The following is a 6,314-nucleotide window of genomic DNA, read 5'->3' on the forward strand; positions in this document are numbered from 1 at the left end:
AAAAAATTACATAAAAGATAAAGATTTTGTTTGCTATAAAACTAATAAATGATTTAGATGTTATAGTCCTTCTGGGGGAAATGGATAGAAATTTAAAAAAAAAAAGCCAAAAAATGACCAGGACCTCATAAAGATCTTCCTAGTATGAAAAATCATACTAGTATCATCTAAATTGATATGCATGCACAGAAAAGGAAATAGAAATAAAATGGAATAAAAATGATTTGGAAAATAAAGTGCTGGTTCTGAGAGAAGAGATGTGAATAGAGGATAAATTAAAGGGATATATGTTCCCATTTTTTTCTCAGATGTAATTTGTGAGTCCCAGGAAAAGGACAATGTGCTTGCTTGATGTTATTGCTTCATGGATCTTAAAATATCTCTGCAGCAGAAGCAAAATTGTTTTTCCTTTGCTAACCTGTGTGGTATTGGTTTGACTACCCATCCAGCCCAAGGAGAACTCAGAGAGATAAGGGATGACTTGTTTTGCTCCTCGATGAGGGTAAGAGAAGAGACCAGTAGTAGAAAACTGGGATTGTCTGTATCATCCTTGCACAGCATGAACTTGGGGCCTGCCTCAGGCTGGATGAGGGTTATCACTTGGTTGCATGGACTTCAAATCCATGCTTTCTTTGGGAGCTGGTACTAGTGTATACTGTTGGCCACGGGTGACCTGCCATAGGAGAAGGTTTATCATCAATGAGAGAGAATAAAGTCAATAAAAAGAAAAAGACAGAAGTGATGCACGGATTCCAAAAGAATTTCAAGATTCTAGTTGAGTACTTTGTGAGACCATCTGTAAATTGCTGAACAAATTGACCTTGTATTCTTGAGGCAACAAACATCTTTTGATGTTTAAGTTAATTCAAGCTACATAGCTGGCACTGATAAGCCAAAACTTCCTCATTCATATGTGACTGGAGATAGCACTCTGAGGGGCCTGTGTATATTTATGTTGTTATATATTTGGTTTTGGTCCCTGGTTTGTGGCACAAACTAAAACCCTTTAATCCTGGGCGATAGGATTGTCTTTTCTTATTAGTAACTAGTCCCTTTCAATCACACCTGGGCCAATCCCTAGATGGGCCCAGGATGGGGCTGATCATCAGAAAGACCAAGGATGAGATATTGGAACATTCGGTTTGGCCTGGTGATCAGGGAGGGCAGGTGGGGAATGGAGTGGAGACAGAACCCTATAAAAACTCTGAACAATGAGATTTGATGAGCTTCTGAATTGGCAAATGCACCCATATGCTTGGAAGGTGGCACAAGTCAACTCCATGAGGACAGAAGTCTTAGAGTGGCCTAGTGCAGACAAGGGATTGAACTCCACCCTCTGGCATCTGGACACCAGTCAAGTAGGAGAGGAGACTTGCACGGTGCCTTGACCTGACCTCCTGGGAGTTCAAGGGGGCTGTTGGGAAGGGGGTGGAGCTGTTTTTTGAGTTAGCTAAGAAGAAAATTGACTCGAAATGCCTAAAGTTGTTTAAAAATATCATAAATTTAGGCCTCCCCGGTGGTGCAGGGGTTTAAGCACAGCACTATAAAGCAGTCGGCAGCCTCTGTAGCATGAGTTCGATCCCTGGCCGGCCAGGGAGCAACCCACATGGCACAGCAGACCTCTCCTGCCTCGCCCGCTGCTCCCCTCAGCAATGTATTTCAGTCAGTCTGCCTGTTCTGTTCCCCACTCTGTCTCTGGTGAATCTTCTCACCCCCCACACATCTGGCCTGTACCTCAGCTCTTGTATGCATAAATAAATAAATCTTTGAAAAAAATCATAAATTTTTATTAGTTCCTTGAAAAGTTTTATTTTTATAAATGTTCTATCCCTGCAATCACAATTGAGTTAGAGACAGCCAAAGTATGAAACACAAAATTTTGAGGTAAAGATAATTGAATTCATTTATGTAATGAGGTAATGTTGGTTTACAACACATGTTTTAGGAGTACAGGTTCATATCTCTTCCAAATACATACCACCACACCACACCCACCACCAAAATGCCCGTAACCCTTCACCACCAATAACCCCCTGCACCCTTTGCTCCCACACCCTCTCCTCGAGAACCCTCACCCACTTACTTTGAACTCAAGGGTTTCTTTTTATCCCATTGTTTTGTTTCTCTATATTTGTCCTTTAAATGAAATAATTGATTTTTGTCTTTCTCCTTTTGACTTAGCTTAACCTAAGTAGAGGCAGGGGTCATTTAATGAGGAAAACCTTTTATAGGCGCTGAAAATCTAGGGCCACATGGCTGTATGTATTGACTACAGGAAGATATAAAAACACCAAAATAATTCATATCCACAATTCTCTTATTTATTTTAATTTTCCTTCATGTACCAGAGTAGGCAATTAATACAGATTTCACAGAAATTGCCTGTTAGGTGGCAGTTCTCCTACTTTTGGAATTAATTTTTTTAAAAAGGCATTTGATTAACATTCATTCTTCACAAATATCAAGTTAAAACAGCCACTTCATATCCCAGCCATCCATTCCCAGAGCCACTTCAGATTGAAAGGATGTTTTTATTTTTTATTTTTTTCTTGCTAATTGAAATGAATTGATGCCATGAGGTCTAGTTAGCTCCAAGTATGCATTTTTTTCTTAAATAAAGAAATGTGTTACCATTTTAAACCATGAGTGGGTTTCATCCATTAACCTTTACTACTATGAAAGGAAAAGAAAACCTTAAAATCCAACTGATAATAGGTCTCCTAAAGCCACAGCACTGTTGTAGAGGAAACCAGTAACTGTTTCAATTCGCTGTTGAAGCAAAGGCAGTGCCTTCTGGTGGGGATGCAGACAGCACAGTCTAGTGACTAAATCATTTTTTTATTTTTGAGAGGAACCACAATTTATGTCAGTTTTTAAGATTGGCAATTTTATATGACTTTAGATTAGAGAGCATTTCACAATTATTTTCATGCAATGCTTCCCAAAATAAAGAGCACAAACTGAGTGGGTGAGGACTCTAGGAGGAATTTTTAGCTGTTTATTTTCATTTTGTTGATGATCTCCAGTGTACCATAAGCATACTTGGAATCATGCGAGGCCTTTCTGTATAGTTTCTTCATTTCGGTGAGCAGAGTTTTTGCACTTGTGTTTCTGATAGTACTTTCACCAAAGAACTCTCGAACGATGTTCATGGTGCATATACCAGGATACCAGGAAGAATGTGGCACAGAAGATCCGACTGCTAAAAATCACAGCAGCATTAAATCTTTGTGAGGCGCACAGAACAGATGAGCCAAACTAAAAGGAGTCTTCGCAGTTTCATTCTTTACCTTCAAAGGAGGCAACTTTCAAGTGTTATCAGGTGAGAACTTAACTATACTTACTTGTATTTGTAGAGGCATTGCTAACGGGTTGTTTGTAGTTCAGAATGAGTTATTGTCCTGAATTAGGGAAAAAATTGTAGAGAACACTTTTAACAACAATTATTGAAGTTGAAATACAGGAACTGATTATATATAGAACCATCATTCTGTTAAATCCATCACTAGCAATTGAGTTCCAGAAAAAAACAAATCTGTCACTACATGTCGTAAATGCAAATTTTAATTTTTGCGTTGGTTTACTTAATTGACAAGCTTGTTCTGTTATGGTTTTATTAGCATTAATCACATAAGGAATCTATAAGGACCTTTATATCTGAGCATATTTAATTAATATCAAAACAGGAGTGATTTGGGTCAATAAGAGTCTGGAAGAATGTTTTCCTTTTAAAGGCATCTTATGACTGAGAGAATTATTTGCCAGATGACCCATTCATTGTTCCCTGTTTTAAGCGAGGCTTCCCATCTTAAAAAAAAAAAAAAGTAAAAACAGCCAGGGGCTAGGACTCTTGTGCAAATGATTTATTGAGGAAGTGCTTTCTGGAGAAAGGAGAGTCCGAAGACAGGGCAGGCAAGGATAGGGCGAAGCAAGGATGTGGTCTCAGCTGGAGACCAGCTGGAAACAATTTGGTTCCACTGGAAGCTGTGGAGCATGAATTTCACCACATTTTGTCCAGTGTCAGCATGAGTTGCTGCCCCCCAAATTATTAGAGTGGCTCCCCTTAGGAGAAAGGTAATTGCTGTGAGCCACTAATAGCTGTTGAAGCACCAGTGTTGGGGATGGGTGTTCCAACCCAGTAATGTGGGTCTTGGCAGAGCGACCACGAGGCCTGCAACTACCTTTCAATGCTCAGATCCACTTCTTCTCAAATTAAGTTAATTCCATCTAGGCACAGCTTTCCCAGTGTTCTTAATGATTAATTTTCCAGGAAAAATTTAAAAGAAGATGGCTATTTAGATAAATTGAAGCTCCTGCTGGTGCAATTGGTCTGAAATACTCATCAACTGTGTCCCATACCACCTTTCCAGACTCCTCTTTCCCTTTCCCTTTGTTGAATTAGTCAGCTTGCCCTGTGGCATCTGAGATCCCAGTTGCCATGCTTTTATCAGCCCATGGTTATTAGACTTGCTTGTTATTGTGAAATTGGTTATGGAAATACAAAGAGAGTACACAGTGAATCACCTTGCTCACTATAGCCAGCAGAATGCTATTTCCTCATAATGAACAGGGTCAATTGCCCCTGCTGGCATGGTAACTGTTCTTTGATTGTTTAATGGCTTGAGGAACCCATGGTGACCAGGTGTTAGAGTTTTAAGTTTATTGGGATTTTCTCTTTATCTCCTGATAGAGTCACCCACCATCTCAACACCAGAGACTACAGGTCCTAAAGTTGCAGGAGTGGAGAAACACAGATTCCCTGGAGTGCGTTACTGGGAATGAAGGTAAGTGGGTCCTCTTCTTCCACTTTACATTCTCAGACTTAACTTCTACTTACTGGAAACAGCACTATCAATGTCTGTTGTGCTGCATGTGCCAGTATGTTGTCCAGTATGTGCTGCATCTTGAAGAACTCTCCATCCTTGCTGGGTGTCTTCAAGGTGAAGCTTCTTTAGATCCCTCAAGAAGACTTTCCAACTCTGAAGTCAGCAACTGCTGGATGATCTAGACTATGGTGGTAATAATAAATAAATCCCATGGCTGTTGCCACTGCTGAACACTCATTGCCATAAAGTGTAGCTCTTGATCTCACACAAATTTATGAGGGATTTGGAGTATTAGACCAGACACTCTGAGCCTTTGGAGTGCTAACTGGGCAGTGTGGGCAGAAACCAAGAGTTGATTGACAGTCTGGATGAACTATTGCCCATTGCAATGTAGAAGAGCTTGATGCAGTCACCTTACAAGTAAACAACAGGTTGTCCTCTTTGAGGGATGGTACTGGATTGCTGGTATATTTGATGTCCAAGGGTTGCAGCAATTGATCAGCCTCTATGAGAGGAACCCAAGCTGTATGGGCCCTCATATAGCCTGTCTCTCTGCCACCATTGCTTCTCTGTTCTAGAACCCACTGCACGAGCATGCACTTGGTTAAGAGTAAATGCTTGTTGCCCAAGTCATCCTGTCAACTTTGTTATTTCATTCTCCTTTCATAAAGGATGCTCTCTTGTGAGCACTGATTCATGATGAAAATATTCTGACATGTTGTACTCAGTCCCACAGCTCCATCCCACTGCTTTTTCCTGAGATTTTTTTATCCCTCATCTAATCATCCTTCTTCCAAGCATCTAAGGAACCAGATAAGTCATTTATCTTAGAGTCAGTTTTTACCCTCACCACAGGCCACTCTGTGACTCTCAAAGTGGATGACCAGATGCCCTGCTCAAAGTTCTTTCCAGTGGTAGAGTGGAAGCTTCCTTCCTGTCTTTAAGTGCCATTTCTGGGAGGGCTGTGAAGCAGTAGCAGTTCATTTTCCACTTGCATGCACATACCAAACCAATTCACTTGTGAGCCAAGTTTGGGCTTTTTCCTTCACTACCATGTGCCAAGAGAATCATAGATGGACATTAATCAGTCACACCGCCTCACAGGGAATGTCTGTGAGGTGAGTGTGTCGCTTGCAATCATGCAGCCACTACTAGCAGCAGATACATGAGCTGATGAGCATTGTCGTCACATTCTTTGTAGATTCTGACATGCACATCTCCTCTGTACTTAAACATCTCTAAGATCTGGATCAACCTAGTTTGTAGTATCTTGATGTGACTACTTTAGTGGACTACTTTAGTGGACTTACTTCATTTGATATGAGAAGTGAATGAAAAAATCCAAGTCACAGATAGTTCTTTTACTAGGAATAAGAGCACTGGTTTAATCAACAGCATTTTTTTTTTCTTTCTTCATGGTAGGTAAAATATTGGTGCATTTAAAATCAATGTTATCTTAGAATATACACAGCAGTGCCTTCCACCTAC

At 40.3% G+C, this 6,314-nt stretch overlaps 1 long non-coding RNA gene across 2 annotated transcripts; it reads right to left on the reverse strand.

The window, feature by feature from the left end:
• Positions 1 to 2,960: 2,960 nt before the first annotated feature.
• On the reverse strand, positions 2,961 to 5,831 carry LOC119237860 (uncharacterized). 2 transcript variants are annotated; one of them, XR_005123457.2, is made up of 3 exons: positions 4,525 to 5,831; positions 3,345 to 3,401; positions 2,961 to 3,202 (listed from the first exon to the last, which is right to left on the reverse strand). It is a non-coding gene; the product is annotated as an uncharacterized LOC119237860 (long non-coding RNA). The 2 variants fall into 2 exon arrangements; XR_005123458.2 differs by lacking the exon at positions 4,525 to 5,831 and adding an exon at positions 4,182 to 4,514.
• Between the last annotated feature and the right edge of the window lie 483 nt (positions 5,832 to 6,314).

This window comes from Talpa occidentalis, unplaced genomic scaffold (assembly GCF_014898055.3).
Source record: "Talpa occidentalis isolate TD23 unplaced genomic scaffold, MPIMG_talOcc4v2.1 talOcc4.105, whole genome shotgun sequence".
Lineage (NCBI taxonomy): Eukaryota > Metazoa > Chordata > Mammalia > Eulipotyphla > Talpidae > Talpa > Talpa occidentalis.